Here is a 24,076-nt window from a genome sequence, read left to right on the forward strand (position 1 = left end):
AAGTTTTTGTGTGGGCACATATTTTTATAACTGTGGAGTATATACCTAGGAGTGGAATTGCTCAAATAAGTCCAATTCTAATCCTATGTTTAACTTTTTGAGCAACTATTACGCTGTTTTCCTATGTGGCTGCACCATTTCACATTCTCACCAACAATGTATGAGGGTTTCAATTTCTCCACACCTTCCTGAACACTTGTTGTTATCTATCTTTTGATTATAGCCATCCTAGTGGGTGTGACACACTACATTGGGCAAATCTGCTGCAAAAGATTTCTTTAAAGTATTAAAAAGCAAAGATGTCACTTTGAGGACAAAGGTATGCATGACCCAAGCCATCCCATTTTTGATCGCCTCTTGTGAAAGATGAACAATGAATTAGGAGGGCTGAAGAAGAATTGATGCCTTTGAATTATGGTGTTGGGGAAGAATATTGAATATACCATGGACTTCGACTCGGCGGCACTGGGTTGGTTGGTTGATTGCCAAAAGAATGAACAAACGTCTTGGAAGAAGTACAAGCAGAATGCTCTTTGGAAATGAGGATGGTGAGACTTCATTTCACATACTTTGGGCATGTCATCAGGCTGGACCAGTCCCTGGAGATGGACATCATGCTTGGTAAAGTAGAGGGTTGACGAAAGAGAAGAAGACCCTCAATAGGATGGGTTGACACAGTGGCTGCAACAACGGGCTCAAGCATAGCAACGATTGCGAAATTGCCAGAGGACCAGGCAGTGTTTCGTTCTGTTGTACGTAGGGTGGCTAGGAGCCCCAGCCGACTTGACGGCACCTAATGACAACAAACAGCAATGATGGGTGTGAAGGGATATCTCATTGTGGTTTTGATCCGCATTTCCTTAATGACTCACGATGTTAAGTATCTTTTCATGTGCCTACTGGTATTTATATCGTCTGTGAAGAAGTGTCTATTCAGATCCTGTGCCCATTTTTTAATCCCATTATTTGTCTTTCTATTCTTGAATTGTCAGGGTTATTTTTATATTCCAAATATAAGTCCCTCATCAGATAGATGATTTGCAATTATCTTTTTTTTTTATACTATGGGTTATATTTTCACTTTTTTCTTCATCTCACAGACACGTTTATTCATGCCACGAATGGTGTTTGTTAGGAGTCTACAGTGATATTCTGTTCCTATCTAACATTGCTTGTTCAAACTCACAGCCAGACTGACGTCTCATCTGATGGGACTCCGTGCGAACCTGGTTAATGGTGACTGTGGGCAGGCACAGAACTTGAAGCTTTCAAAGCTTTACTTCTCTCATCAGCACTCCTGATCTAGTAAACTATGAAGGTCGTCAAACACATTCCTACCCAAATCTCCCCATAAATTTGAGTATAGTAGGGCTTCACGGGGACCCAAACATTTTAAATAAGGCTTTGAAGCATCTCAGGGCAGGACGAATGGCTCCAGCCAGACCGAGGACCAACAGCCAATGACTCAGAAGTTCACCAAGCACACAAACTATTTTCACTTTCTTGATGGTATTATTCGAAGAACAGAAAGTTTTACTTTTGATGAAATCCAATTTATCTATTTTTTCTTTTGTTGCTCATGCTTTTGGTGTCATATCTGAATTCACTGCCAAATCCAACATCATAAAGATTTACCCCTATGTTTTCTTCTAAGAGTTTTACAATTTTAGCTCTTACTTTAGGTCACTGATCTATTTTGAGTTAATTTTTATATATGGTGTGAGGCAGGGGTTCAGCTGTTCCCTTTTGCATGTGAATATCCAGTTGTTCTAATACCATTTGTTGAAAAGACTATTGTTTTCCCGTGAAACTGTTTTGGCTTCCCTTGTCAAAAATAATTTGACTGTAAATGTGAAGGTTTATTTCTGAGCTCTCAATTCTATTCCCTTAATGTTTTATACTTGTCACCCATGTACTATGCCAATGTTTTTATTGTTGTGTTAGAGCTTCTACTTTTTGGCTTGTTGATCCAACTCAATGTCATTTCCTTTAGACTACCAGCTCCCTGTGAGTTTGAACACTGCCTGATGAACCTGCCTTGCACTGTGGCATGCACAGTTCATTGTGCTTAATAAATCCACCTTGGAGCTCTGGTGGTATAGTGGTTAAGAGCTTGGCTGCTAACCAAAAGGTTGGCAGTTCGAATCCACCAGCCGCTCCTTGGAAACCCTATAGGGTTTTTAATTTTCCTTTTACTTAATATCCCTTCCTGCTGGTTTCCCTTATCTGAAGGCCAAAGTCAAACCAACTGGCTCTCCACACAGCTTAAAGTCACCAGGTATTGGCTCAGTGCTAATTTAGACTTGGCCAAATTGAACTCTGATGAAGAACTAAGTAAAAAAAAAGATAAAAGATAGGATGAAAATATATACCTTTTTAAATTTTATTGTGTTTTAGGTGAAAGTTTACAGCGCAAATTAGTTTCTCATTCAAAAATTTACACACAAATTGTTTTGTAACATTGGCTGCAATCACCGCAATGTGTCAGCACTCTCCCCCTTTCTCTTTACACTCAGGTTCCCTGTGTCCATTTGCCCAGTTTTCCTGTCCCTTCCTACCTTCTCGTCTTTGCTTTTGGGCAAGTGTTGCCCATTTCGTCTTGTATACTTGATTGAACTAAGAAGCATATTCCTCCTCTTGTTATTGTTTGTTTTATATGCCTGTCTAATCTTTGGCCAAAAAGTGGACTTCAGGAGTAGCTTCAGTTCTGAGTTAGCAGGGTGTCTGAGGGCCGTAATCTAGGGGCTTTCTCCAGCTTCTGTCAGACCAGCAAATCTGGTCTTTGTTTTTTTTTTTTTTAATTTGAATTTTGTTCTACATTTTTCTCCCACTGTCTCTGGGACCCTCTGTTGTGATCCTGCAGGATGAAAATATTTTAAAGCAGCTCATTTCCAAGGAGCAGGAAGGGTGGGAAGGGCGGGAATGAAAGCAAGAGCAAGAAAGAGAAGAAATGACAAGGAGACACTGAGAAATGGAAGTAATAAAGCAGGTAAAACAGGAAAGTGGGGGAAGAAATGAGGAAGGTGGGCTTACTGAAGTTCTTGTCAGTCCCTTGGCTCAGTGTCCCCATGAGCCAGCACAACCTCAGGGAGGTCAAAGCACAGACTGCCCACCCATGCCCGCCCTGGCTCTGCTCCCTGCTAGCAATGCCACCTTGTGCAAGTCACTTAGCCTCTTGGAATGGATTGAATTGTGTCCCTCCAAAATAGATGTTGGAATCCTAACCCCTATACCTGTGGATGCGATCCTGTTTTAAAACAGAGTCTTCTTTGTTATGTTAATGAGGCCATATCAGCATAAGGGGTGTCCTAAACCAATCATTTCTGAGTTGTAAAAAGCAGATTAGGCACAGAGATGGGCACATACCAGGTAAGAAAGATGCCATGCGAGGATCTCCAAGAACCAAAGAATACCTGGGACAAAGAAGGAATCAACAGGGATCAGAGCCTGATTTGAGCTTTTAGCTTCCAGACCTGTGAGAAAATAAATTTCTGTTCTTTAAGGACACACGCTTGTGGTACTTGTGTTACAGCAGCTTTAGCTAACTAAGACACTCCTCCAGGCCTCAATTTCATGGTCTGTAAACTGTGATAATGAGAGAACTGCCCCCGGATGGTGGTTGTAAATATCAAATAAATGAATGAATGCACTGTTCTTAGCCTGTTCTATGGCACAGGAAGTGCAATCAACGTTAATTCCATACACAGGAGAGTTGAACAGTTCCCTATTTGCCTCATTGCCAACCGTCTAAGCCAGTGTTTCTCAAACTTTATAAGCATTAGAATCTCCGGAAGGTATTGTTAAAGCATTTTGCTGGGCCTCATCCCTAGAGCTTCTAACTCAGGTGGATTGGGATAAGACAGGAGAATTTGCATTTCTAACAAGTGTTAAAAAGCAAAGATGTCACCTTGACGATGAAGGTGCACCTGACCCAAGCCATGGTATTCTCAATTGCCTCACATGCAGGCGAAAGCTGGACAATGAATAAGGAAGACCAAAGAAGAACTGACGCCTTTGAATTATGGTGTTGGCAAAGAATATTGAATATACCATGGACTGCCAAAAGAAAGAATAAGTCTATCTTGGAATAAGTCCAGCCAGAATGCTCATCAGAAGCAAGGATGGTGAGACTTCATCTCATGTACTCTGGACATGTTATCAGGAGGGACCAGTCCCTAGAGAAGGACATCATGCTTGGTAAGGTAGACAGTCAGTGAAAGAGAGGAAGACCCTCAACAAGATGGATTGACACAGTGGCTGCAACACTGGACTCAAACATAACAACAATTGTGAGGATGGCGCAGGACCGGGCAGTGTTTCCTTCTGTTGTACACAGGGTCGCTACGAGTCGGAACCGACTTGACAACAACAAGTTCCCAGGCGATGCTGATGCTGGTGGCCTGAGGAGCACACTTTGAGAACAATCAGTCTGAATTATCAGAGGGCAAGAAAACAAAATGCCACCCATTGATGTCTTAAGTTCTCAAGTGGGAAGTCTTTAAATAAGGGCCCTAGTAATCAACCCTGGACTTGGACACTCTGCACCATGTCCATTCGTCCAGTTTTCCTGTCCCTTCCCACCTTCAGGTGAGCCTCATGTATTAAAAAGGAAAGGTAACTTTAATTACCAATTTCTGGAACGTAAAAATACAGTCAAGCCCAGTCGCTGTGATGGAAGCATCTTTTAAAGCTCTCATTTGCCTGTTAAGGGAGACATCTGGACCAACATGCATAGCACATATGTGTTAAAAACATTGAATGAGGGCCGTCTTAATAACCTTGTTCTCTGTCAACACGAGTGTTAGACTGAGGCCATTGAGAAAACCTTCCTTCTCACGAAAATTTTGCAACGAAGCATTACTAATAAAACGATACTCGCCCATACAGAAAACGCTTAGTCTGCTGCCTGCTTGGGAGGGGTTATAAACAGCTGGTTGGAGAATACTTTTCTATAATTAGCTTTTCATTTTGAGTGAACTATGTGTAATAAATGTCATATCAGTCAGTGGCCTTTCCGGGCAAAGTACGGGGTAGATCATGCATTTGTTAGTGTGGAAACTTGGCGTGGTAACTATTCAGTGTTTTATGGAAGTCAGAGCATTTAAAAATGAGACAGAAATGGAAATCACTCTGAGCAACTCACTGAAAATGTTCATTGATCATCTAGATGCTCTTACAAACAGACACATGTAAACACATTAAATGACCTCTGCTTCACTAATGTTGAGTTAAATGTGACCTGAGCTGAGAACAGCTCAAGACAATGGCCATCTGTATGTCAACACAGCTGCATTTCTGCCCTTTGCTTAAAGGGTGTTCCTTGCGCTTGTTGGAAAAGCATGTTTCAAGAGCTTGCCCCAGCTTCCACAAACGTGGGTGAGGAGCAAACGCCTTCTAGAGCTGAAAGGATTTCTTCTGTGTTGCGTGTGCTTTATCTCCAACTCTACAATTACTTCTGGAATCCTCTCAGCTAATTGCAGGAGCTGAAAAACACCTCCCGTGCCTCGGGCACATTTATACAGTTCACCCACATTTGCTTCCCTGGCACCTTCCTTCCCTGCTCCTGGCACTCTGTGCGTGGAAGACTTGTCTTTCTATTTTTCCACTTGCTTTGAGGCCAGTGTACCTTCTACATTCCCCAGGCTCACTCAGGATGGCCCTTAGTTTAAGGTGGAGTAGTTTAAATACTTCCTTGGAGCACCCACAATTTTAGCTGAATCTTCTTCCAAGAAAACACTTCTGCTCCAATGGGAAAGCCTTCCTCCCTTGCCTACGACATTATCTGGAAGCGTGACCAGAAGTAACAGCTGAGCGAAGCCTTCTCCTTGGGCTGATCTGCACTGGTCCCAGGCTTGTGGGCCAAGGAAAGGAGGCTTGATTTGCACCCAAACTTCCCCTTCAACACGAGGAAGTTGGTTTGAAGATCACATATGCACACAAAAGGACACTCCCATCCAAGTTGTCACTCAAGTCCCAACTGTGCCTTTGTCTAAATGCCAAGATGCCAGTCAGGCTCATATTGACCCACTGACTTTATTTCCTTCTAGGAATTATCAAGGCCAAGTGTCGCTTTTTGCCAACTCCAGTCCTCTTGTCTGGAATTCTCATTCAAGCACTTGGAAGATAGCCGCTTCAGGAACAAAGTGAAGATGTCATTAGCTGATGTGTTGAGGGGAGAACAAGAGAAAGTGGGGACCAGGGGTGTGCAGAGACGGATGCAGCACAGGTCTGCTTGGCCTCCATTCATTACGCAGCGAGATCTCACGGAAATGTGAAGGACGCCGCAAGTATCTTTGTGTTGGCATCGGATGAGGCTAAGTGGTCGGTCGGGTGGGAGAGGAGCCAGGGCTCAGCGGTCATCAGAGCTGGGTGCATGCCAGGTGGCTGAGGGCACCTTGAACTTCTCTAAGTCAGACTCCTTATCCGCAAACTGGAAATTATAACTCACTTCCTTTCAGGGCCTTACGAAGACGAAATGAGGTAACTAAACATTTGGCACATAAACACTAGATGCTACTTGTATTATAGCAACAATATTTAATAACATGCTATTTTTAAAAACCCTCGTAGAAAAGAAAGAAATGGGATCTAAAATCAAACTTTACTATTAGAGAAAATGCACACGCCTCAGGATGTTTAACTCTAAGGAAAGTTATTGAAGTGCTCATATTGTCGACAGTCTCATCACCTCTTTTTCAGGTGTATGTGTACGCATGCCATTTCCTCCTGTGGTCCTTGGCAGCACTGCAATTAGCTGGTGGGGCTTAGCTGAGGCTCTGTCACCTCCAGACTCCTTCAGCCCAGTTCTCCTCCCTGGGCCCTCCATACCAGCTTTGTAAGGACATGTTACTTCACTCTTCAGCTTGCCAACCACACGATCTAATTGGCACAAATGTCAAGTCTTAACTCTACCAGCAGGCTGCACAAGGCTTTGATTGTCTTCTGGTAGCGTCCTCAGGCCTGCTGAGGATGAGAGAGCCTGCTGCAGTGAACAAGTCACTTTCCTGCACTTTCTCCGGCTACGAAGCTTCTGCACAACCAAGATGTTCTAATTCTAACCTTAGTATTTCAACCACAGGTAGACATTCTTGAATCCTTCTTCTACAGGTGCTCATAGGTCCTGGCCCCTTAGTCATTCAGTCTCACGTCATTGGGCTCTAAGCCTTGTTCTTCATGCTTCTGCTGAGCCAGCTTTCTTTCCTGCTTCAGTTGCTACATTCTTCTCGCCTTATTGTTGGTTGTTGTCGAGCTGATTCTGGCTCCTGGCGGTTCCATGTGTGCTGAGAACTGCTCCATATGGTTTTCAAGGCTATGACCTTTCAGAAGCAGATCGCCTGGCCCGTCTTCCAAGGTGCCTCTGGGTGGGTTCGAACCACCAACCTTTTGTCTAGTTGTTGAGCGCTTAACCGTTTGTGCCAGCCAGGGACTCCCTTAGCATAATGCTGTTCTACTTACCGATGTACAGTGTGTTTTGGTTTTAATTTTGAAACGAAAACTGATACTCAGAGGAGAGGTTACAATCCACCGAAGAGCTTATGGATCAAAATCCTTTGCCATCAAGTCAATTTTGAATCATAGCGACCCTATAGAACTGCCCCATAGGGTTACCAAAGCTACAACCTTTACAGGGGAACCCTGGGGGTGGTGTGGTTAAGAGCTCAGCTGCTCAGCAGTTGGGAGCCACCAGCTACTCCCTGGAAACCCTATACACACGCTATGAGTCAGAATCAACTCGACGGCAACAGGTTTGGTTTGGGTTGAATCTTTACGGGAGCGGATTGCCACATCTTTCTCCTGTAGAGTGGCTGGTGGGTTCAAATCGCTAACCTTTCGGTTAGCAGCTGAGTGCTTTAATCACTGCACCACCAGCGCGCCTTGAACTTACAGACAATCATACAAAAAAAGGCTCTCCTATCTCGTGACTAGTTAGAAAAACCGGTATTATCTGGCACAGAGCCCTGTAGAGTTTGTGCTTAAATCACCGTATGTACACAGTGTAGGACTCAAGCCCTGGACTAGTTCTGTAATTATTATTATTTTATTATTGTACTTTAGATGAAGGTTTACAGGACGAATTATCTTCTCATTAAACAGTACACATACTGTTTTGTGACATTGGCTAACAACCCCACGAAATGTCAACTCTCCCTTCTAGACCTTGGTTTCCTTCCCTATCACCAGCTTTCCTGTCCCCTACTGCCTTCTAGTCCTTGCCCCTTGTTTTATGGGCCTAATTTTGGCTAAGGATGAACCTCAGGAGTGACTTCATTACTGAGCTAAAAGATGTCTGAGGGCAGTACTCGGGGTTTCTCTCATCTCTGTCAGGCCAGTAAGTCTATTTTTTTTGTGTGTGTGTGAGTTAGAATTTTGTTCTACATTTTTCTCCAGCTCTGTCAAGGACCCTCTATTGTGATCCCTGTCAGAGCAGTCCAAGGTGGTAGCCGGGCACCATCTAGTTGTACTGGACTCAGTCTGCGGAGGCTGTGGTCCATCAGTCCTTTGGACTCATCTTTCCCTTGTGTCTTTGGTTGTCTTCATTCTCCCTTGCTCCTAATGGGGTGAGCGCGGTGGAGTATCTTAGATGGCTGCTCACAAGCCTTTAAGACCCCAGACGCTACTCACCAAAGTAGAATGTAGAACCTTTTCTTTATAAACTATGTTATGCCAATTGTAGCTCTGTAAACTATTTTTAGTTTTAAGTATTAGAGCAGATCACATGTTCTTGCTGGTATATAGCACCACAAATGGACACCTATAATCACTTAATACATATTTGGAAAATTCAACTGGATATTTTTAACCAGGATTATGCCACAAATCCAACTTCTATGATGGAAAAGAATAGCCAGTAAGATTGCAAAAACTCACTGATATCACTTCACTGACTTCACTAATAACTTTGAAGATTGATACAACTGAAAATTTTGCTCCTGCCTCCATGAATTTGGATTCTTTGGAACCTATCTGGGGTTCCTGGGTGTATTACCACAGCACTCAATTGATAAAGCCATGCCCTCTTCAAGGACTAACCACTGGACCGCATGAGAATTTCTCATAACTGGCAATGTGGTTCAAAATGGTTCTTTTTCTCCATGTTATACATTTTAAATAACACATAGATTACAACCTAGCTTGGCTTTGTCATCCGGTTAATGAAAAATTCTAGCACCAGTGCCATGACCTCCAAGGACCCCACCCTGATTCCTTCCTTTGAGTCCCTGTGGCACTGTCTTTTTGCACTAGCCCTAGCTGGCCTCCTATTTATCCCTCTCTCTACATGGTATGCTGGGGGGGTTGAACCCCCGACCTTTCAGTTAGCAACCCAGCACTTAACCACAGTGCCACTAGGGCTCCCTAACAATCTAGTCCTGTTGGATTTGAACCACCAGCCACTCCGGGGGAGAAAGATGTGGCAGCTGGCTTCCATAAAGGTTTACAGCCTCGGAAACTCTATGGGGCAGTTCTATTTTGTCTTTTTTTATGAGTGGGAATCGACTTGATGGCAGTGAGTTTGGGTTTTTTTTTTTTTTTTTTTTTGACTGTTTGGTTTTTCTGTTTCTACATTCAGGGCAAAAACTGCCTTTATGTTTTCCTTGACCCTTCAGAGGCCAAGCCTAGCCTTGCTCATGGCAAGCCTGGGTGTAAAACGAACCGGACTGTCAAATGCATAGAATGGAATGAGGGTAAACTTCCCTCTTCAACTCTGCTTTTTGGGGGCAAAGAACATTCTTCTGGGGATCCTATTCTGCAGCCCCAGAATGAATTCTGTGCTGCAGACTCAACTCCCCCTTACGGTCAGAAAGGTGTCCTACTCAGGCAGGAGTAACTCTAGGGGATGAGACAGGGTTTAGAATAAGCACAAGCCACCACGTGTATATCACCTTTACAATTAAGATCCGGACACAACACAGCCAGTAAGGTATCTGACTGGGTAACAGAAAAGCAGGTCCTAGCAAAAACACTTGTTGTGCTTCAGAATTACTGGATGTGCTTTTATGGGAGGCCTTTAGAGTTTCCTGAAAGATCCCATAACGATTGTTCAATTCGCTCCCAAAAGGGAGTAGGGGGAGGGAGTTGGAAGAGTTTTCAAAGCTAGAAAGGAAGGGAGGTGGCTTTAAATTCCGCATTAAATCCAGCTACAAGTACATGGCTTCATCCTTTAGTAGGGGTTAGTCATGCCACGATTTGAGCGCAGGGTGAAACCTAGTTGCCTGAAGGAAGCAAAACAAATCGTTTTTTTTTTTTCTTCCTCCTTTTGGAAAGGGAGGGGACTTCAAAACCAGGATGCGCCAAATGCCTCCTCTTTCTTGAAAAGCCTCCAAGTCAGATGCAAAGCCTAAGAATACCCGCTTCTTTTACGATGCTCAGAGCTCCTTGCAGCTGATTGTTTTTCAGGAGGAGAATTAGACAAAAATAATACAAGTGGGAAATAAAGAGAATGACCTAGTTTACAGGGGGAAAAAGGAGCTCTGTGTGAGCGTTTTGATCTAATTGACGGTGTGGGGTTGCATGACCAAATAAGGCGCGGCTGGTACTGTCTGCGCGGGAGAGGGCTTGTCTTGAACTCAACGGGGGGAGAAGGGAAAGCAAGGGCCTTGGAACAGGGTCGGGGGCAGGCGACACCAGTCTTTCGCCAGGGCTGGGGGGAAGGCCCTAGGAGACTGCTTCCGACCACAAAACCGAGTATTACAGAAAAAGGACGAGCGGGGGCGCTTTCTTTTCCAGAGCCACTTGGCGGGGAAGTGCAAGGGACGGAGGGACGTCCGAAAAAGGCTGCTGGGCGCTGAGCACCGCGCTGGGCACTGCACCTAAATGATGTCAGGAAAGGGGCGACCTCCGGGTGACAGAGGAAGCCTCTCCCACCCCCACCCCCCTTCGGCTGCTCCCCAGGTGCCTCTGCGCAGTGAACGCCGCACGCAGGGTGGAGTGGGCCGCGAGTCTAGGTGAAGCCTGCCAGGGTTCCGCGGGGCGCACGGTCTCCCCTTTCCACGCGACTCGGTCTAGCAGTCACCGAGCGTCAAAGAGCAGTTCCTGGGGACTATTTATGCGCATCCGCCTCCATTCAGTGTTGCTGCGGCCTTGGTAAAAAGACTCCCTGTTTTCTCGCGCGCGCCTCTCTCTCCAGCTTCTCCTTTTCTTGGATTCTCGCCTGTCTCCTCCCACAAAGAAAAAAAAAAAAGGTCACGTATGTTTGGAAAAATATGTAGGTCAGTGGAACATTTCCTGCACTGGTGCGAAAGGAGAGGAGGGCAGCGGGGGAGGGGAGGGGAGGGGAGGCAGCGAGGAGCTCCGAGCGCGCGCTTCTCGCCGCAGCCCCCCACCCTGAGTGCCTCGGCCGCGAGGTGGGCAATTAGCAAGTTCCTGTCCACCCTTGACCCTTTTTCCCCACCGGTGACGTTCGCCTGGGAAGAGACACGGCTGATTTCTCCCCGGCAGCCGTTGCCGTTCCTCCCGAACAGCGCTCGCCTGCCTCTCCCTCGACCCCGGCGCCCCACCACCCCCACGCCGCGCCCGCGCCGCACCGCTTATTGAGAAATCGCAGGCTTCCCCGCAGAGACATGCCCGGGTCGCGCCCCACGCGCAGAGCTGCCGCGCGAGGCGTGGAGGGGGCGACCGCCGCGTGCTCGGCCCCCGCCCCCGCCCCCATGCGAGGGTCCACACCGGGCGAGGGAGTAGGATTCCTTCCCAGCCCCGGGTGACAACTTTAACAGGACCTCGGCTGGCAGCCCTCGTATGCCCCTGTCGCCCCTCTCGGCCAGTTCATCTCCACGCGCAGCCCTCCCCGGCCCAGCCCCGACCCTGCGCCCCAGGCCCGACCCCGCCGACTGTCTCTTCCAGGCTCGCAGAGGCGGCGGCCTCCGGGCGCGCGGGAGTCTGCGCCACCCAGGGAAGTCGAGGGTCCGTTTGTCCGTGCGGGGCGTGCCGGTGCGCGTGTCTCCGGCGGGGTCAGGCCAGGCCCCGGCGTGCGGCGAGCGGAGACCCCGGCGGCGGCGGCGGCGGCGGCGGGAGCGGAGGGAAGGAGGAGGAGGAGGAGGAGGAGGAGGAGGAGGAGGAGGAGGAGGAGGAGGAGGAGGAGGAGAGGGAGGAGGAGGAGGGGGGAGGAGGAGGGAGGAGGAGGAGGAAGAGGCGGCGGCGCGGTCCCCGCCGGCTCTGCGTGCGGAAGAGTTTGCCGCGCGAGCAGCCGGCCTCCTGCAGGAGCCAAGCAACCCGCGCGGGCGACCCGGGACCGGCAGCCGCGCAGCTCAGAGACCCGCAGCCGCGGCGGCGGCGGCGGCGGCGGCGGCCGCGAGAGCAGCGCCTCCCGCCGCCGCCCGGAGGAGCTGGCCGCGCCCGCGCACCGCCTCGGCTCCTGGCGGCGGGAGGCGCGTCTCCTCGGCCCAGTCCGCGCCCGGCCCCGCGGGGCCGCCCCTGCCGGCTCCGAGGTAAGGGGCCGCGACCGCGGGCGCGGGGTCACCCGGGGTGGGAGTACGTGTGCGCAGGGTCGCTGCACTCCGTCACCTGCTCGCTGGCGCGGGGGGCGCGCGGGCGGGGAGGGGCGCTCGGGCGCGGGACTGCGCGCTGTGGGGGGCCGGGGGCCGGGGGGCGCGGGGCTGTGGGTTCGCACCCCCCCAGCTTCCGCCGCCCGGGGCCATGCATCCTGCAGGACGGCGACAGCGGCCGGACAGGTGGACTCCGTGCGCGTTTCGCCGCGGCGGGCTAAGGACGCAGCACCCGGATCTCAAGATTTGGGGGTGCTCGGGGGTTACCGTCGGGGCAGGTGAGGGCCGTGCGCCCAAGCTGCAGCCTTTGTTGGCTGCCTGCTGCGCTTCTCCGAGCTCTCTCGCGCGTCCTCCCGACGCGTGGGGAGCCTGGGACCCCAAGGAGTGTGCGTCGTGCGCGCTCTGGGCCCGAGGTCTCTCCGGGTTCTTTGGTCGGAATTGGTTCCGGGCCGGAATGGGTGCTGAGTCTGCTCTGGGGACGCGTAGAGGGCCCGTAGCCTTGCTCCTCGCAATGCCTTGCCTCGGAGAGCTTCCCAGGTTGGACGCCAGCAGGTCGCTTTGTGGGGAGGTGTGTCCCCCTCCCCGAACTGAGGAGGGATACACACCCTTGACCTTTCTAAGGCGCCGTGCTGGGTCGGTAATTTGAGGGAAGGAACAGGTACCAAGGGGCTAAATTCAAAACCAACCTAGCTAACAAACCCTGCTCCCCTGCCTGACACTCCTTAGCTGATCAGGGTGAGAAAGTTTCTTTTCGGCATTGTGAGTCACAAATAACTAGTAATCATTATTGTTGATTAAGCAAAATTGAAACCTTAAAAAACAAAAAACACGCACTTCCAGAAAGTCTAAAAACTTCCAAGGTCGAATCCGGGAGAGTGGCTCAGAAAGTGAAAAGTCCTCGAGTTCAACAAGTGTTTAGAAGGGTCCGACGGGGGAAAAGTCCTATGTGTTTCCTCTTTATCGCCCACTGTTTCGGTATCCAGCCACGAATGCATTACATTGGTTAGTGCGTCCCTTTAGCAATGAAATACTGAGTCGTCATGAGTTTAACTTCATCAGCAGAGACGACTGGGCAGTCTCGATAATTTAGAAACCCAACCTTTTCCTAAAGAGGAGGCTTTTCCGGTTTGGACTTCCCAGGTCGTTGGCTGTAAAGCAGTTCCCAGCAAGGTTCAGCCTCGGTCAACTGCGTGGCTCTGCGGTCACCTAGTCCCGGGCCGCTGGACTGACGCACTCATGATGGCTTGCGTTAAAGACAGCTACCCTCCCTGGGACTCGGGTTCAAAATTCAAGGGCAAGCATTAGCTGTATCTTTCTGTCACCAAGATTCCATAAAGGAAAAGGTTTACCAAAAATAACTCCCAGTTCTATTAAAAATAACCCTGGAGCAGGATTAAATACAATGTTTAAAAGAATTACCCTGACTTGGATCTCTTATCTTACCAAAAAAAAAAGTCATTGTTTGATCACACAGCCAAATTAGGAGCAGAAGTATTGGCATTTCTCTGCAGCCTACTTAAAGATTTAGTTAAAAATGAAGTAGGCAACAAGGGCATCGGCTAACAGTCTCCCATCTCACAGGGAGATGTGCAGTGTGCCTTAGAAGAATTTTAAGTGCGCTGCTTTGAGCTGTTTTCTTGTGTGGAAATCGATGCCTCTATTTATTTGCTCATGTGTCTCACTGTGCGCAAACGTAGACTTGGTTTTATTCTCTCCGTTTCCCAGAGCAACTCCCATGGAGGTGAAAGAAGGGACCACATTCTAGAAAAAATATGTTATTAATAAAATGCTACTTCCCAAAGAGTTAAACGTTCATTCCAAGAAAGGAGCCAAGTGAGCCTTTCCCAATGAGCGTGATGAAAAAATCCTCCGGTGTGTGAGTGACTGCAACTTCTCCGTAGACTGTAACAATTGCCTTGAAGCTTGTTTGGTTCTTTTAGCAGTGTTTGGACCCTTTTTGCTATTTCTAGCTGTTTAATAATGAAAATGATAAGCAGGAGAATTCATCTGCTGTATGTCATAAAATTGAATTCATCTGGTTTCTTTCAGCAGGCTTTCTTAACTCTTGGTCATCTCTATAGCTCGCTTCTAAACAGCTTTTAGGTAAAAGATTCAAAGTTAAAGAATTTTTTTCAGATTAAGGTAATATGCATGCATATACTTTTTAGGTCACTGTCTTAGACTAGATTAGGTTAGATTTTTCAGTCTTTCTTCTTGAACCTTAAGAACCAGAAGCTACATCTTTTTGTCTTAACCTTTTTAAACGTTTGTGTTTTGTTCTTTAAATGAATCATCATTTCTTCCTTCCTGATCGAGTCACTGACTGCTCCATGGAGCTTCCATGCACAGGGAAACGTCTCTTTCCCGAGAGGGGTCAGATTGTGAGCTGTTGAAAATAGACCAGTGACTCAGTATTCCTGGCTGCTTTACGCCAGCGTTTTAATTGGCTGCATCATAGAAAGCCTCTAACTGAGTTTCACATTTAAATAGTGGAAATGATACTTGATGCAGTATTTGCTTACAGACATGTTTGCTTAGCACGTCCCCAGTCGCCATTCTATTTGTAACAAGGACTGGAGTTCAGGGACTGTCTGTCACATTCTTATCCCGACAGCACCGCGTCCTCCCGGGGCCTTGTTCATACTAGATGCTCAAGAAACAGGTGTGGCAAATGAGCTGGGTTGTCAGTGGTACTTATCTAAAGGTTAGACGTTTCTGAATGCCAGTGGGCATTTAAGGATGAGTAATTCCATTTTAACTCTCGTGCTGATGAATAATACCTTCGAGCACTAAATACACACTATTAGACCTGAGCGTATGTTTCAATGGGAAATGTTTATGCAGTCTTTAGCTAAGGCCCTTCCGCTTCTCGCTTTAATTCTTGTACTGAGATTAGGGACCACTTGGCATTTTAAGCTGAGTAATTTCTTAGGTGAAGTTCCCTCAGAGAGCACTTGAGCTTCTGCAGGTAGTAAAACGATGTATGGTGCCATTTGATGATTCACAATGGAGAGAGTTTATCTCCTACACCGGTGGGAAAAGTAGCCTATGTGAGGGGGTGGGGGATGCCAGATGGACATAGCGTCCCAAACTTTGCAGTGCACCTGCATCCCCTGGAGACCTTGAAAAGTGCAGGTCCTGGTTCCTAGATAGGTGCTCCTGATGCTGCTACATACTTGATTCAAGTCAGCACACCTTCACTGAGCGTCTGCTGGGTGGTGGGCCCAGACGATCCAAAAATAAGTCAGATGGGTCATCAATGCCCTTGGGGCGCTGACAGGATGAGGAAGAGAGAGAGAGTCTTTCTAGACAGAAATTGAGGTTTGGGGATGCCATTCTGCAGGGTGGTAACCCGAGAGGGGGAGAGTATGTACCCCAAGAAAGGGGATTGTCTGCTAGGGCTTCCACTTTGACCTCTAGTCTTTATTGCACAGAGGACTTTGTGACTTGGCAGCAAGTAAAATGCAGACCTGGGGTCGCCTCTTGGCTCATCCAATGTGTGATTCCTATCAACTTCCTCACCCTCTCTGTGCCTCAGTGTTTCTGTCAGAAAAATAATGCAGATAAGGCTTACGTCTCCAGGTGGCTTGTAAGATTACAAGTGAGGGATCCATGTAGTTTTTATCACTGTTGGTGCGAGAGAGAGGGCTGGAAGGCGGGGAGGAAATGGAGCTTTCTGAAGTATTTCCCCACGTTCGCCTATTAGAAACCCAGGTTGGTTAACCAACAAACTCAAGGCCTGCAGCTGAGGAAAGGACTGGAGCCGGAGGGCAGGCCCTTCACCCTTTGCGGACGAGTCAGCTCTGACTCATAGTGACCATATAGAACAGAGTAGAACTGCCCCATACGGTTTCCAAGGAGAGCCTGGTGGAGGGCCTGGTGGATTTGAACTGCTGACCTTTTGGTTAGCGGTCGTAGCTCTTAACCACTGTGCCACTAGGGTTTCCCCATATGGTTGCCAAGGAGTGCCTGGTGGATTTGAACTGCTGACCTTTTGGTTAGCAGCCATAGCTCTTAACCACTGCGCTACGAGGGAGGGCAACCATCCAGATGCAAAACAGTATGATGAGGAGCATGCAAACTTCCACCCTTCTTCTGCAGTCCCCTAATTTCTGGTTAGCTTTGTTGACATCCCTTCTGGCAGTATTTTCACCTGAGCTGTTCCTGTTGTTGGAGACTGATCAATGTTTGTATCAATCAGGCTGTCGTTAGTTGCTGTCGAGTCAGTTCCGACTCATGGTGACCCCATGTGTTGCAGAGTAGAATTGCTTCATCGGGTCTTCAAGGCTGTGACCTTTTGGAAGTGCATCACCAGGCCTGTCTTCCAAGGTGCCTCTGGGTGGGTTTTGACTGTCAGTTTCTGGGCTAGTAGTTGAGTGCTTAACTGTTGGTGCTACTCCTTAATAAAATAGCTTGGAGGGAGGGACAGGCTCCTTTCTCTTTTGAAGGGGATTGGTCCATTTTCTGGCAGGGCACTTTCAAGGATTAAACGCATCTGTCAGTCGGTGGCATAGTGGCTAAGAGCTACGGCTGCTAACCAAAAGGTTGGCAGTTTGAATTCACCAGGCGCTCCTTGGAAACTCTGGGGCAGTTCTGCTCTGTCCTGTAGGGTCACTATGACTCAGAATTGACTCCCTGGCAACGGGTTTGGTTTTTTGGTATCAGTCCGATTCAGTTTAGTATGAGCTACCTGAAATTGTTTCAGGACATCTCTGAGCTTGCCTCTGGTAGTTTTTATACCGTGCACTCCGACATGTGGGTGATGGTGGCTTAAGGCACATCTGGGGGAGATGGAGATCCCAAAGCAGCTGGTTTCCTTCTCTCTGGTTTTAGGAGGGGCAATTTGGGTGGCTTGCAAAATACTTCAACCAAAGTCACTCTGCTTTTCTTTTTTTACATTTTGGGGTTCCCTTATCGTTTAAAGGACTCCCTAGCAGTGGAAATGGTTAAGTGCTTGACTACTACCTGAGAGGTTGGTGCTTTGACCCCACCCAGAGGTGCCTTGGAAGGCAGGCCTTGCGATCTGCTTCTAAAAGGTGACAGCCTTGAAGACCTTATGGAGCAGTTCTGCTCTGCACACACGCGGTCGCCACAAGTCAGACTCAACTCAGCGGCAATTAACAACGATAGCATAATGGCAATGACAGTTTGAATTTTGGGGCAAAGGAAAAACAGAGGAGGAACTGAAGCCAAGGCAGGCGTGGAGGGCGGGGATGCAGGGGTGAGGAATGGGGGTGGGGGTGCAGGGGCGGGGAAGGAGGGCAGTTAGCATCCATAGTGCTCCAGTGCTGGTGCCACAGTGGGGACCCAGGGACCCAACTTTGTGGACTTTGCTGCTTTGCTAACGGCCGTGAGCCGTAATTTTCCCAGGTCCTGGAAAATCATCCAGGCTTGCAGTAGATGGTGGTTAAGCACTTGGCTGCTCACTGAAAGGTCGGCGATTCAAACCCACCAGCCACTCCACGGGAGAAAGATGTGGCGATCTGCTTCCATAAAGATTACAGCCTTGGAAACCATGGGGGCATTTCTCCTCTGTCCTATAGGGCCGCTGTAAGTTGGAATCGACTCCATGGCAACAGGTTTGGCTTGGCTCGGTTTTGCTGTAGACACGAGCCAGTCTGAAGGAAGGCCGGTGACATAGCTGAGCAGTGTGACTCACCAGCCGTTTCTGAACCCACAATGATGCTACACAAGTTTGCAGAGGATTTTTGTGCCCCTCGAAGATCAAACTTCTACAACTGGGGAGCATTTAGAAAAAATAATCATTACTGTTATTTTTCTGATTATAATAAAGTACATTGCATAATTTTTGGAAAATATTGAATAGAATGAGGAGAGTGGTTACGAGCTTGGCTGCTAACCAAAAGTTCGGTGGTTTGAATCCACCGGCGGCTCCTTGGAAACCCTATGGAGCAGTTCTACTCTGTCCTATAGGGTTACTAAGAGTTTTGGAATCAACTCAACGGCATCAGGTTTTTTTTTTTTTCGGTTTGATGTGGACGGAGTGAGGATGGGCTGAGCCAGTCTGACTGCTACATTGATCCAATAAATTATGTGTTTACCACATCATCGCTTTCTTTTGTGCTGTGTACAAAAGATGTGGCCTACAGCTTGTCATCAATTACTGCATAAAAATGCCTGTTTCGCTGGAAATATCCACGGTCAAATAAAAACATGAGGAAAACTTTTAAGTTTTGAAGTGTGTCTGGGGTTGGAGCCCTGATGGCACAGTGGTTAAGTATTCTGCTGCTACCCAAAAGGCCGGCAGTTGGAAACCCTGTCCTGTAGGGTCGCTATGAGTTGGAACTGACTCGCTGGCAACGAGATTGGTTTGCGGTGGGAATGGGGGACAGATGGGTTGAGTGGGATGTTGTCAGAGAAGAATTGCTGTGTTGCTCTGGGATACACTTTATCTAAAGACCAAAAGCGGACATCACTGTTAATGTGACCTCTCTGAGGCCTTTTTAATGGCCAGGGAGGATTTTCTTTTCATGGCTTCTTCTCTTTTCCCCTTCACAGCCGTTGTCAGAGAGAAATTAATTCAGAGCAAATTTGCATGGCGATTCTCTAGAGGTTTTATGATCTCTCAAGTAAGAGATCCTGTAAGAACTTACCCCTGTTTTTGGTCATATCTATTCCATGGCTGATAATAATCTCTTGGATTTATGATTTAGGACAAACTGTTTTCTTTTCATTCCTGCTAAGGGATTTCTTGTTTCTGAGCTGCCTCTAGGGCTTTCTGTCCACTTTCCCACTCTGGGCCTTCGTTGCTCAGCTCTCCATGATGAGTGGTGAGGTGGCTTTGTCCCACCTCCTCTTGGGATTGTGGACCTGCTTGTCACCTGTCATGCTCCTTGTAGAATCCACAACTCATTCCTGTGAAGCAGCTTTACTAACGGGGGGTGGCAGTTCATAAAAAAGTCTCCACCCCCACACTGTCTTCTTCACTTTCATTTGATCTGAAAAGGCTCCGCTTTGGGAGACTGTGTTCAGGGGAAGCGTGGGACCTCTCAGTGTGGAGCTACAGGTGCCTTGATGAAAACAGACCCTTCTCCTCCGATATGCATCGCAGGCTCACAACCTCCAACTCATTGTCACCTTCCTCTGCTGTCGTTCACACCCCCCTCCCATCCTGAGTCTCAGCTGCCACCTCCCTGAGTCCTTTGTCGTTGTTAGTTGCTGTTGAGTAGACTCCAATTCCTGGTGATCCCATGGGTGCAGAGTAAAACCGTGCTACAGGGTTTTCCTGGCTGTGACCTTTCGGGAGCAGATCCCAGGCCTGTCTTCCGAGGTGTCTCTGGGTGGGCTTGAACCACCAACCTTTCGGCTAGTAGTCGAGCACTTAAGGGTTTGCCGCACACTGGGACTCCCTCCTGAGTCCTTTATTTGCTGTCGATTGTTCCTGGGATACCTCCTGGCAGGGCTTCAGTGGCTTCTCTCTTCCAGTTAAGCTTTGGACGTGGCTTCCAGAATCACCTCCCTCCTGAGCACGTGTGCATGTGTTTCTCATGATGAAGCCTGGGCTCTGGCCAGGTCTGCGAGCCCCGCCGTATCCTCAACGTCTTGTGCAGGACAGGCGTATAGGCCTTGCGTACCATGAAGACTCTGCTGGTTCCTTGCCGCCGAACGACAGATGTGACCCACCCAACAGAGTGTCCAAGGAGGCAGCACTAACACCCCGGAACCCTCCACAGGGACCCTCTCGGGGCAAAAGCAAGCGACTTCTGTCTGTCTTCCCACCACAGGGCAGTTCATCAGTCATCCTCGTCCCTTAGTTTCTTTAAAAACTTATGCTTACGGAGTGAGTTTTCTGTGCTTTATCACTTCCTTCCTCCTGCCAGGGCCTGCGGCATCTGCTGCACAACTCCAGGGGGTGCCATTTCCCTTGTGTTCTGCAAAAATAGCCATGTCTTCTGCAGTGAAGTGGCATGTCCTTAGTATTTCTTCAGTTTGTGCCACATGTGTTGGGCTTGTGCTGTTTGGAATATACCCAGCTCCACTGTAGGAATCATCTGTTACTCCTCCCAGCTGTAGACTGGGCTTTCGCTCTGCTTTCTCTCCCCAGGCCTGGCCTAGTGGCCTTCCCTAAGCACGCGACAAGAAAGTTGCTGCTAGCCAGCTTACGAGACCTGGGTTGGCACTTTACCTGCAAAGACCTGGGAAATAGTGATGGTGCCTTTTTGAAGGAGGCGTCAAGCTTAAAATTTATGAGAGTAATTCTATTTGTGTTCCCTATTTCTATGACGTTATGCTATGTTTGCACAAGTTAGCTGTTCAAAGCTGTCAGCTATCTAAACTCTGTTGTTGTTGTTGGTTGCCACCAAGTCTCTTCCGAATTCTGGTGACCCCAGGTGTGCAGAGTAGAACTGCACCATAGGGTTTTCAAGGCCGTGACCTTTTGGAAGCAGACCACCAGGCCTGTCTCCCAATACAGCCACCTCAGGGCAGGTTTGAACTGCCAACTTTTCAGCTGATACATGAGCACTTAACTGATTGTGCCATCCAGCAGCCTATCTAACCTTTATTGTTGTTGTTATTAGGTGCCGTCGAGTCCGTTCCCACTCATAGCAACCTTTTGTACGACAGAATGAAACACTGCCCAGTCCTGTGCCATTCTCATCCTGGTGGATTTAAACTGCTGACCTTTTGGTTAGCAAGCGTAGCTCTTAACTGCTACGTCACCAGGGTTGTTAAAAGTTCCATAAAAGTGAAACGTGTTATTGTTATTACTGCCGTGACCAGTTTATCACTCAAACTCCTGGCACACCCAGTTGGGTAAATGCCAACTTAAAGGTGTTTTCATTTTTTTTTTTTTAATTGTGCTTTAGGTAAAAGCTTACAGTGCAAATAAGTTTCTCATTCAAAAATTTATACACAAATTGTTTTGTGACATTGGCTGCAATCCCTGCAATGTGTCAGCAATCTTTGCTTTTCCACCGTGGGTTCCCCGTGTCCATTCATCCAGTTTTCCTGTCCCTTCCTGCCTTCTCATCTTGCTTTTGGGTCGGTGTTGTCCATTTGGTCTCTTATACCTGATCGAACCAAGAAGCACGTTCCTCATGTGTGTTATTGTTTGTTTATAGGCCTGTCTAATCTTTGGGTCAAAGGTGGACTTTGGAAGTGGCTTCACTTCTGAGTTAGCAGTGTGTCCAAGGGCCATAGTCTTGGGTGTTCCTCCAGTCTCTGTCAGAGCAGTAAGCCTGGTCTTTTTTTGTAAATTTGAATTTTGTTCTAAATTTGTCTCCCTCTGTGTCCAGGACCCTCTATTGTGATCCCTCTTAGAGCAGTCGGTGGTGGTACCCGGGCACCATCTAGTTCTTCTGGGCTCAGGCTGGTGGAGGCTGTGGTTCATGTGGTCCGTTAGTCCTTTGGACTAATACTTTCCTGTGTCTTTGGTTTTCTTCATTCTCCTTTACTCCGAACGTGATGGGACCAATAGATGTATCTCAAACGTATGCTCATGAGCCTTTAAGACCCCAGATGCTACTTACCAAAGTAGGCTGTAGAACATTTTCTTTATGAACTATTTATGCCACTTGGCCTAGCATCCCCTGAGACCATGATCCCCAGCCCCAGCCCCAGTAACTTGGGCCCTCAATGTGTTTGGATACGTCTAGGAAGCTTCTATGACTTTGCCTTGGTCAAATTGTGCTGACTTCCCCTATATTGTGGGTTGTCTTTCCCTTCACCAAAAGTAATACTTGTCTACTCTCTAATTAGTGATTTTCCTTCCCCACCCCTCCCTTCCCTTGTAACCATCAAAGATTGTTCCTTTTTGTGTGTAAACCTTTTCATGAGTTTTTCAGTAGTGGGTCTCCTACAATATTTGTCCTTTTGTGATTGACTTATTTCACTCAAGGTAGTGCCTTCCAGATTCATCCATGTTGTGAGATGCTTCGCAGCTTCATCATTGTTCTTTATCATTGCACAGTATCCCGTTGTGAAAGGTGTTTTTGTTTTGAATAAAGTACTTAATTTTTTTTTTTTTTCAGAGAAGATACACACTAGAGATTAAAAACACAGTCAGTATATCCCAGGGTTCCCTTGAAAGTAAAAGTAATGGCAGAAAGTGAAATACTTAAACCGAAGAGGCCAAACACTTTGAATCCTGTCTTGGCCGTTGGGTTGGAGTTGGCTAGTTTGCTTTCTGACAGTGTTGTCGTTTGTGGGAACAAAGTGCCAGGTAACCTTTTGTGTCTGAGAACTCAATCCAAATACAATAGACACTGCGTATTCACATGGGTTCTGGGATTTTATGAGATGCCGGCCTTTCTACATGATGAAGGTGACATGTGCTGTTTCTTCTGACCTTTCATTTTTTTCCTAAGGAAGGTTGGCCTGTGGAATTGGGGTCAGCTCCCACCACCCTGGAAGAAGCTCGTTACTTTCTTCCTGTTTCAGAATCCCCTCAAAGAGCAGGGATCACTTAATTTTCAGTGGAGACCCAAAACCTGCTGCTGTTGAGTTTTCTTGACTGTGATCTTTATGGAAGCAAACCACCAGGCCTTTCTTCCATGGGACTGGTGGGTGGGTCTGAACCACCAACATTTATTAGTCGAGCATAAAACGTTGGTGCCACCCAGGGATCTAATTTTCAAGGGAACCAGGAGTTTATTCTTTGAATTGGAGACTTAAAACAAACACCCCCCCCAAAATTTTTTGGTTAATAAATCGTTTTTGAGATGGAAGAAAAGGACCTCAGCGATCATCTGGTACAACCATGGCTCGTTTTCCAGATGAAGAATTGGGGACTCAGGAAGCAAAGGGACTTTTCTTTCCCAGGTCACAGACCTGGCAGGTGGCATAGCAGGCCAACTGACCCCACCAAGTGTTTAATAATTTTTTCCCCTTCTGAGACCTGAGGTTGTTTCTGCACCTGTAACGTCAGGAGCTTCCTTCTCCAGCCGGAATCCAGCGAGTATCTAAATACAAGGCCTTCCCCAGCCTCAGCCAGCGCACCCATCATCCTAGAAATACTAGGGTGGGGGAGAGCACAGCAGGCTGAACTGCTGACTTTGCCGTGAGTCGGGTTACCTCCCTGTGAGCTCTCCGCCGTCTGCTCCTCTGACTTTTGTATAAGATAAGGAAGTTAGAGCCTGGAGGCGGCCGGGGACGGGGAGAAATTAGTACAAGGCCAGACACGGGCCGTCCACTTTCACTTCTGGGAATCAGCTCACCCTTTTAGACTTTCCCATCTGACTTTCTTCCTGATAAACAGAATAAGTACACAAAACTCACTGCTGTCCGCGAGTAAGAATAACACGCCTGTTTGTTTTGACAACTTTCTTTGGTGGGGGGGCGGTTTCTATAACATTACTTAATAACCGGCTGTCCGTTTTCACTGACTGTCTGTGGGTTTTGGGATGTAGTGACAGGTACGCAGGTAACTGATCTGTAGAGTTTGTTTGGTGACTTTTCAGCATCACTGTGTTCTCTGGACAACTGTCCATGGATACAGTGCAGGACATGCCTTATTCCTTTGGCCCAGGCAGCTTTGCTGAGCCTGGTGTCAGTGTGCATATCTGGTGTTCCCGTCTCCTTCATGGCAAATATCTGGGTCTCCCTGAGTGTCCAAGGGGCACCCTTCTTGAAGCCCA

The 24,076-nt window shown here is 47.7% G+C and overlaps 1 protein-coding gene and 1 pseudogene across 2 annotated transcripts in view; one reads left to right on the forward strand and one right to left on the reverse strand.

The window, feature by feature from the left end:
• Positions 1–1,230: 1,230 nt before the first annotated feature.
• On the reverse strand, positions 1,231–1,413 carry LOC111751545 (ATP synthase subunit ATP5MJ, mitochondrial-like; annotated as a pseudogene).
• A 10,934-nt stretch (positions 1,414–12,347) lies between these two features.
• The window catches only part of NPAS2 (neuronal PAS domain protein 2), a 183,158-nt gene continuing 171,429 nt past the window's right edge, over positions 12,348–24,076 (forward strand). For both annotated transcript variants that reach the window (XM_064268493.1, XM_064268494.1), the window contains exon 1: positions 12,348–12,422. The gene's annotated coding sequence lies outside the window, so the exon portion shown is untranslated. The remainder of the gene's footprint in view (positions 12,423–24,076) is intronic.

Source organism: Loxodonta africana, chromosome 15, assembly GCF_030014295.1.
Source record: "Loxodonta africana isolate mLoxAfr1 chromosome 15, mLoxAfr1.hap2, whole genome shotgun sequence".
NCBI classification, from domain to species: domain Eukaryota; kingdom Metazoa; phylum Chordata; class Mammalia; order Proboscidea; family Elephantidae; genus Loxodonta; species Loxodonta africana.